Here is a 14,437-nt window from a genome sequence, read left to right as displayed (position 1 = left end):
CCCAGATTCGGCAGCGCCAACCCTCCTCGGTCCCTACTGCGCTACAAAAACCCTCTCCTTACCCTCGGGGTCTTATTCGCCCACACAAACCCCATAATGCTTCTGCCTACCTTCTTAAAAAAGGCCTTGATGATCACGATGGGAAGGCACTGAAACACAAAGAGAAACCTCGGGAGGACCACCATTTTAACCGACTGCACTCTACCCGTTAGCGAGAGCGGCAACATGTCCCATCTTTTTGAAGTCCTCCTCCATCTGCTCCACCAGCCTCGTCAGATTCAGTTAATGTAGGCACCCCCCCCCCCCCCCCAACTCCTAGCTATTTGGATCCTCAGGTACCGAAAGCTCCTTTCCGCCCTCCTCAGTGGTAGATCATCTATCCCCCTTTCATGGTTTCCTGCCTGTACTACAAAGAGCTCACTCTTCCCTACATTAAGCTTATAGCCCGAAAAATCCCCAAACTCCCTTAGAGTCTGCATGACCTCCACCATCCCCTCCACTGGATCCGCCACATACAGCAACAGGTCATCTGCATAAAGCGACACTCGATGCTCCTCTCCCCCTCAGACCACCTCCCTCCATTTCCTAGACTCCCTTAATGACATGGCCAAGGGTTCAATTGCCAATGCAAACAACAGTGGGGACAGGGGGCACCCCTGCCTCGTCCCATGGTACAGACGGAAATACTCCTACCTCCGCCGATTCGTAACCACACTCGCCACCGGGGCTCTGTAAAGGAGCTTAACCCAACTAATAAACCCTCCCCTGAACCCAAACCTACGCACCACTTCCCAGAGCACTCTACTCGGTCAAAGGCCTTCTCTGCGTCCATAACTGCCACTATCTCCACCTCTCCCTCCACCGATGGCATCATCATCACGTTTAGGAGCCGCCGTACATTAGTGTTTAGCTGCTTGCCCTTTACAGATCCCGTCTGGTCCTCATGAATCACCCCCGGGACACAGTCCTCGATCCTCGTAGCCAGCACTTTTGCCAGCAACTTAGCATCCACGTTGAGGAGTGAGATCGGCCTGTACGACCCACATTGCAGTGGGTCCTTGTCCCGCTTCAGGGTCAAAGAAATCGTCGCCTCCGACATTGTCGGGGGCAGGGTCCCTCCCTCCCTTGCCTCATTAAAAGTCCTCACCAGCAGCGGGGCCAACAGGTCTACATACTTCCTGTAGAACTGAACCGGGAACCCATCTGGTCCCGGGGCCTTCCCTGCCTGCATACTCCCCAACACTTTATTCAGCTCCTCCAACCCATTGGTGCCCCCAAACCAGCCACCTCCTGCTCCTACACCCTCGGGACCCTCAGTTGGTCTAGGAATCGTCTCATCCCCTCTTCCCCCGCTGGGGGCTGGGATCTGTACAGCTCCTCATAGAAGGCCTTAAATGCCTCATTTACTTTCGTCGCACTCCGCACCATAGCTCCCCTTCCATCCTTGACTCCACCTATTTCCCTTGCTGCCATCCTCTTACGGAGCTGGTGTGCCAGCATCCGACTCACCTTCTCCCCATACTCGTACGTCGCCCCCTGCGCTTTCCTCCACTGTGCCTCTGTCTTCCCTGTGGTCAACAGGTCAAACTCCGTCTGGAGACGTCGCCTTTCCCAAAGTAATCCCTCTTCAGGGGCCTCTGTGTATCTCCTGTCCTCTCTTAAAATCTCCCCCTCTAACCTCTCCCTTTCCATGCCCTCTATCTTCTCCCTGTGAGCCCTGATGGAGATTAGCTCACCCCTGATCACCGCCTTCAGCGACTCCCATACCACCCCCACCCGCACCTCCCCATTGTCGTTGGCCTCCAAGTACCTTTCGATACACCCCCTCACCCTCCCACACACCGCCTCATCTGCCAGCAGTCCCACATCCAACCGCCACAACGGGCGTTGGTCCCTCTCCTCTCCCAACTCCAGTTCCACCCAGTGCAGGGCGTGGTCTGAAATGGCTATGGCCGAATACTCCGGTCCCTCCACTTTCAGGATCAGCGCCCTGCCCAGAACAAAAAAATCTAGGAGTAGGCTTTGTGCACGTGGGAGAAAAAAGAAAATTCCCTGGCCTGCGTCCTGGCAAACCTCCACGGGTCCACTCCCCCCATCTGATCCATAAACCCCCTAAGCACCTTGGCCGCCGCTGGCCTCTTACCGGTCCTAGATCTGGAGTGATCCAGTGCTGGGTCCAACACTGTATTGAAATCCCCACCCATTATCAAGCTTCCTACCTCCAGGTCCGGAATGCGCCCCAGCATCCACTTCATGAATCCGGCATCATCCCATTTTGGGGCGTGTACATTTACCAATACCACCCACATCCCCTGCAACTTACCACTCACCATCACATATCGACCTCCATTGTCCGCTACGATATTCTTGGCCTCAAACGACACCCGCTTGCCCACCAATATTGCCACCCCTCTGTTCTTCGCGTCCAGCCCCGAATGGAATACCTGTCCTATCCATCCCTTTCTTAACCTTACCTTATCCGCCACCTTCAGATGTGTCTCCTGGAGCATGACCACGTCTGCCTTCAGTCCCTTTAAGTGCACGAACACTCGGGCCCTCTTTACCGGCCCATTCAGGCCCCTCACATTCCACGTTATCAGCCGGATTGGGGGGCCTCCCACCCCCGCCGACTAGCCATCGCCTTTTCTAGGCCAGTCTTGTGCCCGTGCCGCCCTCTCCTTCCAGTCCCCCACACGGGAGACCCCCGCCCCGACCATCTCTTCTGTGTCCCATTCCCCTTCGGCCAGTGCAGCAGCAACCCGTTTCCCCCCACCTCCCCCCCCCCCCCTCGCTAGACCCGTGTCTAGCTTTTTTGCTCCCTCCATAACACTCCCGTAAGTCAGCTGACAACTGTTGACCCTGGCTTCCCCCGCCGCCCCATTGACCCCCCCCGCCCCCCCCCCCCCCCCGTGTGGGAATCTCCCAATCAGTGCGCCTTCCTCCATTCCCCCCCCCCCCTCCTTTCTTCCCTAGCGCGGGAAAAAAACCTTCGCATTCCTAAGCCTGCCCCGCCCCCTCTGGCGCAGCTCCTGTCGCGGCCTTGTCTCATTTCCCCCATCCCCAAGTCTCCTCTCCCTCCAGCACCAGCGCCCACCATCTCGTACGGTCTTCTCACCCGGTCCCTTTCCCCATCCCCATCCCTCCCCCAGCCCGTGGAACATTTCCTGCACGTGACTAACACCCTATGTACACCAAACATCAAACATCCCCCCCCTCCCTCACAAACCCTCAGTTTGAGTCCAACTTTTCAGTTTGAATAAAGGTCCAAGCCTCTTCAGTCGTTTCAAAATTGTGGTGTTGCACCTTATATGTGACCCACAACCGCGCTGGCTGCAGCATTCCGAATCTCACTCCTTTCCGGTGCAGCACCGCCTTGGCCCGGTTGAAACCCGCTCTCCTCTTTGCAACCTCCGTGCTCCAGTCAGGGTATATTCGGATCTCCGCATTCTCTCAGCTGCTGCTCAGCTCTTTCTTGGCCCATTTCAAGACCCTCTCTCTGTCCGTGAAACGGTGAAACCTCACCACAATCGCCCTTGGCGGCTCGTTAGCCTTGGGCCTCCTCACCAGCACCCGGTGTGCCCCATCCAGCTCCAACGGCCTTAAAGGGCCCTCCGCGCCCATCATTGACTCGAGCATCGTGCTCGCATATGCCCCGGCATCGGCCCCCTCCACTCCTGCAGGGAGACCCAGGCTCCAAAGATTCTTTCTCCTCAACCTGTTCTCCAGGTCTTTGAATCTTCCCACCCACCTCTTGTGCAGCACCTCGTGCTCCTCCACTCTCACCGCCAGGTCCAAGATCTCATCCTCGTTCTCATTGACTTTTTTCTGCACCTCCTGGATCTTTACCTCGTGGGCCTTCTGGGTCATCCCTAGTCCTTCAATCGCCGACAGCATAGGCGCCAGCATCTCTTTCCGCAGCTCCTCGAAACAGCGCTTGATGAACTCCTGCAGCTCCGGCCCGCATTCCACTTTATCCCGGGCCGCCGCCATTTGTTTTTCTTCCCTCGCTTCTCCCGCTGTCCCAATGCCGCTTTTTTGGCCGTTTCGCTTCTAGTCCGGTCCATAAACGGTGAAGGGGGACCTCACTCTTCCCTTCCCACACGGAGCGTCTTCACAAAATTCCCGTTGGGGCTCCTCTAGAGAGCCCGAAAGTCCGTGATCGCGGGAGCTGCCGAATCGTGCGGCTTAGCTCCGCATCGCCGCAACCGGAAGTCTCGGGTCAGCCATACTCATCCTGTGGGCCTGGCCCTGTTTGTCCGGGCCTGCCCTTGCTCACAGGCCATTCAAGAAGACCGCCCATGACTTCCTCATTTGCGTCACCTCCACATGTTGTCAGCTGCAACCAGCGACCTCCTCTTCCCCCTCTCACTCCCTACCCCCGCTGTTTTAACCCCTGTACGGCCTACCCTTTTGTTACCCGCTCCAAGTCCCCTCCTGTTTGGCTTTACCCCCTCCTCGACCCACTCCCCTTTTGCCCTTTGTTTCCCCGAAGTTCTGTTTTTCTATCCCCCTCTGCCAGGAGCTCCCTCCGTCGCCAGAGGCACCCCACGGCATCCTACTTCCCTGTACGTCAGTACTCCAGCTTGCTCGCCAGTGTAGCGGCTCCCCGAAGACTTGGGTTCCTCTATTCAATCCCCCTTCAGCCCCTCCCCCCCCCGCCCCCCGCCCTCTCTCCGCACCTCTGCCTGTGTTCGCCCCTGCCTCTCTCGACGTCTTGCCACCCGCGTTCTGGCCATTGCCCTCTATCGTTGGTTGTCCAGGCCATTTGGATTGGATTGGATTGGATTTGTTTATTGTCACGTGTACCGAGGTACAGAGAAAAGAATTTTTCTGCGAGCAGCTGAACAGATCATTAAGTACATGTGAAGAAAAGGGAATAAAAGAAAATACATAATAGGGCAACACAACATATACAATGTAACTACATAAGCACTGGCATCGGATGAAGCATAAAGGGTGTAGTGTTAATGAGGTCAGTTCACATAAGGCTCATTTAGGAGTCTGGTGACAGTGGGGAAGAAGCTGTTTTTGAGTCTGTTCGTGCGTGTTCTCAGACTTCTGTATCTCCTGCCCGATGGAAGACGTTGGAAGAGTGAGTAAGCCGGGTGGGAGGGATCTTTGATTATGCTGCCTGCTTTCCCCAGGCAGCGGGAGGTGTAGATGGAGTCAATGGATGGGAGGCAGGCTCGTGTGATGGACTAGGCTGTGTTCACGACTATCTGAAGTTTCTTGCGGTCCTGGGCCGAGCAGTTGCCATACCAGGCTGTGATGCAGCCTGATAGGATGCTTTCTATGGTGCATCTGTACAAGTTGGTAAGGGTTAATGTGGACATGCCGAGTTTCCTTAGTTTCCTGAGGAAGTATAGGCGCTGTTGTGTTTTCTTGGTGGTAGCGTCGACGTGGGTGGACCAGGACAGATATTTGGAGATATGCACCCCAAGGAATTTGAAACTGCTAACCATCTCTGAGGATTCTCTTGCAGCCAGTCCGGATGAAATGTTCAGTCGAACACCTTGTTACTTTAACATGTTTATTTCTCGGCGCTGGAGCTAGGACCACTGTGTCTCTCCAGAGTCACAATAGCAAGCCCAAGTCAATACATCTAACATCCCCGCAATCATAATTATCTTCAAGCCTAGTGCACCCATTCCCAAGGCCGTTATTGCACTTTTGTCTGGTTCAAAACAACCTTGTTATCAGAAGCCTTTGACAGCCTATCTTGACATTCCTCAGCTTGCCATCAGAAGCCTGTAAGGGTCTGTCTTGACATTTCTTCACACAAAGCTTTACCTAACATTTTGTTTTTCCCATAAAGTTCCAATCCATCTTGAGCCAAACTCTCATTTATCGATCATCAGCCAAACTCTCATTTATCGATCATCAGCCAAACTCTCATTCCCCCCTTTTATCATTTCATGATAACTTCTAATCCATAGTCAATCGTCTCAATCTCTCCCATTCTATTTGCATTTCGATCATTTCCTCATATTCCTCTGCACTTTCTTTCACATCCATTAACTCTTCAAGGCGCACTTCATGTTGCTGCATTAACTGTTGAGAAATTACTGCTGCACTGACACTTTTACACAAGCATTTCATCAGGAAGCTAAGCATAATTATTACAAGTATTACAACTACCAGGATTATCAATCCATGCACTAGGTAAGACCCCCATGATCCGGCAAACAACCAATCTAACCACCCATCCCTTGATATTTCATGCAACTTCTTAACCTCTGTGCGGATATGATCCACGAGGTGGGTGATGTTCTCCAAACTATCGGAGATATAGGTGCAACATTCCGAACCGATCATGGCACAAGTCCCACCTTTGTTTGCAAGGAGGTAATCGAGGGCCATTCGGTTTTGTAGGGCTACGGTTCTTATTGCCACCATTTCATCATTTATCTCAGTCAATGCTTCAGTGGTGTCGTTTGCTACCTCTTCCAGGATTTTTGCTATCTTCCTTATTTCCTTTATTGCAAGAGCTACCCCGATAGGGGGAAGCAGGATCCCAAAGAATCGCTGCGTTTCCGTTATTTCCCTCATTTGCCGCTTCAGGTGAGGGTGATTCCTTAAACTAGTGAGATGGTGCACGTAGGGAACAACGTATCCCAAATAACAGGATCCCGTCCAATTCTCTGGTAACCAGGGGTAAGCCTTGTGGCCACAAATAAAATACGTCCCATTGTATGAAGTGAGTTTGTCCACATCAAACCCTTGGGCCATCATGGAGTACTTGAAGGTACCTGTCCCATTTGCGTATGGGATGTCCAGTGTACACCCATAAAACTGAGGAGACGTATATACGGGATTGACCTCGGATATGTTGGCCACCACAAATCTGTGCTCGCATTGACTAGCACCTACAAATATCCCTTTAACCACATTCTTTACCAAACATATTATTCCCAGTGGTCTTCCCATGTTGGTGGTATTAGTGAGGGTAAGAAACGGAGGCTGGTGGGATTTGTTATAACCTGGTTGGTACCACATCTCAAACGTGTTCATTGGATAGCCCCCCTCTTTCCAAGGTCTTGGGGATATGGGGAGAAACGATAAACTAGAAGCTGCCCCGCGTCTGGGTGTCTTACCATAGAGGCAATTCTTATAGTCCTGGGTGATTGACGAGTACCATCCTGGTAAATGTACCATTCTACTGTTTCTGACAGGTTAAGGGGAACAGGCCTGAGTGGGATCCCTCCCTTAGCATGGGTCGGGATATGTGTACATACCCAGCAACCAGAAACATTCATATCCTTTGCGTACACATATGACATATACAAATAAGTGTTAACATGTAATTCCCTTTTCCCCCGCTGCCTTACCCTCCCTTGGTCAACGCATCCCAAGGGTAAAGTCTTTTTTTTTTGTTTCTGCAGCTATAGCCCCATTTACAGTTGACCTGATGACAGGGTAGGTTGCCCTTCGTCACTCCACTGATGAGTATGGTCCGATTGCATCGTTGTACGTAGGCCGAACATCCGTCCGCAGGGGTCGCGTTCCAAGGTCCTTCTCCTGGGCCTTGACTGGTACACAGTAAGGTGTCTCCTCGACAGAGGTGATGAGTCCGTCTTCCCTGGGGGCCACAGGTTCTTCGCTTGGCCTCTCCTCCCGTTTCCAAAAGTCCCAGCAGGGTTACGATAATAAGGCTGTCCTTCATCCCGTGAATGATGCTGAAGTTATTACCTAGGGCTCGAAACAGAGGGTTATTCTCTATTGCATTTTCACAACCTTACAATGGTGGATGTGGATCCAGGCATTTCTGCCTTTTACTTTTACAGCAGTGGGAGTAGTGAGTAGGACCTGGTGTGATCCTTCCCATCGGGGTTCTAATCCTTTCCGAACACAGTTCCGGATCATAACGTACTCGCCTGGGTGAATGGTGACAGTACTGGATAAGGGGGGTATCTCCCCACGGGCTGCTCGGACCCGCGAGTGGAGACCCTTTATAGCCTTTGTTAGAGCTATAACGTAATTGGCCATTTCCGTGGTCATGTGGTGAAAGTTGACATCTTTTGGTTTGTCCTGATCCCATGGAGTATGAAAAGGCCTTCCGTACAATATCTCGGCAGGGCTTAATCGAGTTTTTCCTGCGGGTGTAGCGCGAATTTGAAAAAGGGCAATGGGTAATAGCTTGAGCCAGGTAGCGCCTGTCTCAGCCTGTAATTTGGCTAGTTTGGTTTTCAATGTCTGGTTGGCGCGCTCTACCATTCCTGCTGCTTGTGGCCTATATGCACAGTGCAACTGTTGTTTTATGCCCAGCTGAGCACAGAATTCTTCGTTAATCTGTCCCACAAAATGAGGTCCATTATCAGAGCTTAATCGATATGGAATCCCAAACCTAGGAACAATTTCTCGCATCAAAACTTTTACTACCGTGGAAGCTTTGTTATCTACAGTGGGGTAAGCTTCTATCCACTTACTAAATACATCAACAATAACTAATACATGTTTCTAACATTGGCATCTTTCCAACTCAATGTAATCCATCTGGAGTGTCTCAAAGGGACCTTCCGGTAGCGGGGTTTTACCCATTTCACAGGGTATTGCTTTACCAGGATTATACTGCTGACATACTAGGCAACGACTGCTAATGTTTTGTGCTATATCTTGCAGTCTTGGATGCCACCATGTTTTAAGCAATACATCACCCGTAGCTCGCGCACCACAATGAGTTGCAAAGTGAACACATTCGGTAACCCAGGCTGCCAATGCATCGGGTATACAAGTCTGCCCTGCCGGGGTGACCCACAATTTGTTGGCAGAATCATAACAACATCCCAATTCTTCCCATAGTCTTTTTACACAGCCAGGAGCGTCCTCCTGTAATTGAATGACATCAGTGATGGTCGGCATTGGCTTTTCAGAGGGAGACTGACCCTTAGAGCTTTTAGTCTGGCTCATCATTTTGGGGACCACCATGCCTTTTAAGCGAGAAGCCTCTTTGGCCTGATGGTCCGCCTGCCTATTGCCCACATCCACTAAAGTTTTTCCATTTGTATGTGCTGCACATTTTATAACCGCAATCTGTTTTGGAAGCATTAGAGCTTGTAATAATTATGTAACTAATTGTTTATGAGATATCTGAGTACCTGCTGACGTCAGAAATCCCCCGTTTTTCCATAATTGGCCAAAATCGTGTGTGACCCCCCCAAAGGCATATCGGGAATCAGTGTAGATATCTTTCCCTAATACACAGGCTCGAATAAGTGCAAAAAGTTCAGCCTGTTGGGCGGAAAAGGGAATTTCGAATGCTGCTGCTTCAAGCGTTTCTCCTTGTTGGTTAACAATTGCATACCCTGATAATCTATTTAACAATTGCATACCCTGATAATCTATCCCCCCTTTCACCAATGGATGAACTACCATCGGTGAATAGATTCAGATCAGCATTTGATATTGGTGAGTCAGCTTGTTGCCGAATAAGATTCTGTATAAGTGCCTCTAGTGAATTCTACAGGGATAGTCAAGAACTGTCAACTTAAGAGAACTGTCATTATTCTGAATATTGCTTTATCAATTTTAAGAAAACAACATATCTTGCTAGTAGTGCCTTCTTTAATAGAATCGACGAATTCATCTACAGAAAACCTATATGTTTAATAAGTTATTGTGTTTGATATTTTAAAATAAATGTTTAGAATTAGCCTGGAAATTAAAACTTCAAACAATGGAAGCTGGTTTTACAAAAACCAAAACAACTCAGATTAAAAGGAACAGATCGTTCAAGGACACCTGATAACGGGATTTGGCAGCAATCCAACTTTTACTCCCAGTCCATTTGAGTGACCAATATTTTTTTTATTTAATTATTTTTTAAAAAAGTTTGGAGATGCGAATGGCATCATTCCAAGCTATACGCCTCTTTTTGTCTCTGCAAGAAAATTAACCCTTTCAACAAGCTTTTGTGTATAATCCAGAAGATGTCAAAGTGCAGAATGTTGTACTTTCTTTCCCAATAACTCTAAAGAAGTTAAAGATTTGGCATTACATATCCAAAAAGAAATCAAAAACTTGATCCACCCCAATTTATCTTCCAACTGTACCCCAATCGATGAATTTGAGCTGAAATACTATTATTGAAATGTTACTGATCAATCAACTGTTTGACTGTTTTATATTATATAATTTATTAATACTGAATCAGTAGTATCAAATGTGATTAATTTATTAATTATAATAATTATTTTGAAATGCCTGGTTGTTGGGCCCCAGGGGTTGGCAGGGTTGTATGCTATATTGGAAACTTGCCGGACGGGAAACTGACACTGCGGCTGATAATCGTCTGGGTAATCAGGGAAATCCACCCCCTCTTTTCCCAGGACTAACTCTTGATTCATCTGTGGGAATTGATTAGCATGGGTTTTAGAATGAGTGCGAGTCGCCGGACCTCCTTGCAACGGTGGAGGCGGTGATAGTGGCGGGGGAGCGGGTGATAAAGGGCTTGAATGTACACATCTTTAATGTAATTTCTAACATGGTCACACCAGAGGAATAAAGAGTTTTTTTTTTCTGAAACATCATTTGTTTTAGAACAGTTTAAACTACAATCAGAACCCTGGGAATGTAAGGTGGAGGCGGTCGTAGTGGCAATTTTCAGGGTCATCCTCATCGTCTCCCTCGGTCAAGGCAAGGCCGGCCATTTGTCCGTACGGACTAGGTTGCAATTGCGGCGGCTTGGACCCAGGAGATCGTGCCCGTTTTTTATGGGCGCACTCCTTTTTTAGGACTTCCGCAGTTTTAACAATTCCGCCCTCGGTTAATTCTATCCCCAATTTTAAAGCATTTGCCTGCCAGCTGGCTAATAGAGATGCATCTTTTAGTTTTTGGCAATATTCACGCCATAGGACAATCAGCTTTTTTGCCATCGAACTTCGATTATGTTGCCAAATAAGTTGCTGTGCCCCTAGAACAGTAGGCAGATCTTTCGGTCCTCCTAGAGGCCACTGTTCTTTCCCTAGGTTTTTATGCAATTCTCCCGACAGCTGTCGCAATTGTTCAGAATATTCCGGATACTGTTCACAAAGAGTTTGAAGCGCGCTTCCACTATCAGCTGTGCTATCTAAAGTATTACCCATTGTCTCCTATCCTCGGATGATCCTTGTGGTTTCCTATTTAATTTTGGTAGCGATCCTAAATTGCCTATTCAATCAAGAATTTAAACGGGATTATCCTGCCCCATTGCCCAATCAAAAGGCTAAATCAAACTGTTCGAAAGTGATTTTTAGAAGGTCAAAGTCTGGAAATGAAACATGAAAAGAGAGAGAGAGAGAGAGAGGGGACTGATTTAAACAGTCTGACAGGGAACCAAAGACAGAACTAACAGACAGACAGACTCAGAGAATTAAAGGCAGAACTAACAGATTTAAGAAATTGTTCGAGTGTTCCGACAGGACACGCAACGGTCAAGCCCTGTTTAATTATGTTTCCCTTAGGTGTTATCCGCACCCTCATTTAAATTTTATAATATATAATTTGGACAGAGTTATCCATTCTCCGTAATATTCAATCTGATCAACCCGAAGTGTCGAACAAGTCTAGACAACGGTTGATAAACTTATTTATCGAAAATCACCTTTTATCGCGAAGGTATTAGGCAACCCTAAGGATCATCATCACTCATTTACCTACCCAGAGATTTAAGGAGCCCTGGTACTCCAATTCGGACTATTTAGGGGAAGGACTCTAACCCCCCCCCCAAGATTTCCAACCCGGTTCTTTAGGAAGGATTTTAACCTTCCAGGGACTCCAACCCGGACTGTTTAGGAAGATTCTCTTATTCTCTAATTCTCTAATTGGAAGATATAGGAGGGATATCAGAGGTAGGTTCTTTACCCAGAGAGTAGTGGGGGCATGGAATGCACTGCCTGTGGAAGTAGTTGAGTCGGAAACATTAGGGGCCTTCAAGCAGCTATTGGATAGGTACATGGATTTCGGTAAAATGATATAGTGTAGATTTATTTGTTCTTAAGGGCAGCACGGTAGCATTGTGGATAGCACAATTGCTTCACAGCTCCAGGGTCCCAGGTTTGATTCCGGCTTGGGTCACTGTCTGTGCGGAGTCTGCACGTCCTCCCCATGTCTGCGTGGGTTTCCTCCGGGTGCTCCGGTTTCCTCCCACAGTCCAAAGATGTGCAGGGTAGGTGGATTGGCCATGATAAATTGCCGTTAGTGTCCAAAATTGCCCTTGGTGTTGGGTGGAGGTGTTGAGTTTGGGTGGGGTGCTCTTTCCAAGAGCCGGTGCAGACTCAGGGGGCCGAATGGCCTCCTTCTGCACTGTAAATTCAATGATAATCTATGATTAATCTAGGACAAAGGTACAGCACACCATCGTGGGCCGAAGGGCCTGTTCTGTGCTGTATTTTCTATGTTCTATGGTCTATGTTCTATGTTCTCTAATTCTCTAATTCTCTAATTCTCTTATTCTCTTCCCTGATTCCTTTCCAGGGAACTTTATTCTCTTATTCTCTTCCCTGATTCCTTTCCAGGGAACTTTATTCTCTTATCTCTTCTCTTATTCTCTTCTTCTCTTCCCTGATTCCTTTCCAGAGAACTCTATTCTCTTATTCTCTTCTCTTATTCTCTTCTCTTATTCTCTTTTTCTTTTCCCTGTTTCCTTTCCAGGGAACTCTATTCTCTTATTCTCTTCTCTTATTCTCTTTTTCTCTTCCCTGATTCCTTTCCAGGGAACTTTAACACCAACCCTTCTTCGTAACAGGTTCGCCGGACTGCTTTGATTTCGTCAGAGTCTTCACCGAAACCAAACAGCAGGGCGTGGCCACACTCGGGACAGCAGAGGGGGAAACCAAAGTGGTAACAAGGGTACTCACGTTTGGTGCGCAATTCCCTCCTCAGCGTCCGAATGCGATCAGTCTGTTGCGCCGTCAGGTTCCAGGAAGGCTCCTGTGAAATCCCACTTCTGACACCAAATGAGGATTCTCTTGCAGCCAGTCCGGATGAAATGATCAGTCGAACACCTTGTTACTTTAACATGTTTATTTCTCGGCGCCGGAGCTAGGACCACTGTGTCTCTCCAGAGTCACAATAGCAAGCCCAAGTCAATACATCTAACAGCAGGATTTATACATTTTTGGTTCATTTCTGAGGACAGCTCCCTCGCATTCCTATCTGTGCTCTCAGCTTAATTATAATTCAGCCCCCCTCAATCATAATTATCTTCAAGCCTAGTGCACCCATTCCCAAGGCCGTTATTGCACTTTTGTCTGGTTCAAAACAACCTTGTTATCAGAAGCCTTTGACAGCCTATCTTGACATTCCTCAGCTTGCCATCAGAAGCCTGTAAGGGTCTGTCTTGACATTTCTTCACACAAAGCTTTACCTAACATTTTGATTTTCCCATAAAGTTCCAATCCATCTTGAGCCAAACTCTCATTTATCGATCATCAGCCAAACTCTCATTTATCGATCATCAGCCAAACTCTCATCTCCACCTCGGCCCCGTTGATGCTGACAGGGGTGTGTGCAGTACTTTGCTTCCTGAAGTCAGTAACCAGCTCTTTAGTTTTTCTGGTATTGAGGGAGAGATGGTTGTTGCTACACCACTACCCTAGGTTCTCTATCTCCCGCATGTATTCTGACTCGTCGTTATTCGAGATCCGGCGCATTATGGTACGCAGCCTTGCGGGGCCCCGGTGTTGAGGACTATTGTGGAGGAGGTGTTGTTGTTCAATCTTACTGATTGTGGTCTGTTGGTCAGAAAATCGAGGATCCAGTTGCAGAGTGGGGAGCCACGTCCTAGGTTTTGGAGCTTTGATATGAGCTTGGCTGGGATTATGGTGTTGAAGGCGGAGCTGTAGTCAATAAACAGGAGTCTGATGCAGGAGTCCTTGTTTTCGAGTTGCTCTAGGGATGAGTGTAGGGCCAGGGAAATAGCGTCTGATGTGGACCGGTTGCAGCGGTATGCGAATTGCAGTGGATCAAGGCGTTCTGGGAGTATGGAGGTGATGCGCTTTGATCAACCTCTCGAAGCACTTCATTACGTCTGAAGTCAGGGCCACTGGACGGTAGTCATTGAGGCACGTTGCCATTGTAATGTAAATATGTTGGCTTCATCCCGGGTGTTCTTTACCCTGGAATGTCACCCATATTTTGGCAGGGTAGAGCACACCAAGCTGCTCCCCAATTTCGTACAGCGTGGACTTTACACAGTTCAATTCTGCCCAGCACTTGGCCAGGTGAGCACCAATGTCCTGGTGCAGGCGGCTGGAATGTCGTTCCCACTTGCACCCTCACGCACTCTTCACCCACTTCAGGATCGGCGCTTTACCCTGGTACCTGTGGAGCATCGCGATTATCGGCCACAGTGGTTCTCCAGCCCTGGGACGTTGCCAATGCGACATGTGTGTGCCCTCCTCGCCGACCAGCTTCCCGAGCATCCCTGCTGCATATTCTGTCCGGTTTCTCCCCTCCGTTC

The sequence above is a fragment of the Scyliorhinus torazame genome, unplaced genomic scaffold (genome assembly GCF_047496885.1).
Source record: "Scyliorhinus torazame isolate Kashiwa2021f unplaced genomic scaffold, sScyTor2.1 scaffold_151, whole genome shotgun sequence".
Lineage (NCBI taxonomy): Eukaryota > Metazoa > Chordata > Chondrichthyes > Carcharhiniformes > Scyliorhinidae > Scyliorhinus > Scyliorhinus torazame.
The sequence above is the reverse complement of the archived record's forward strand: the minus strand, read 5'-3'. Positions refer to the sequence as shown.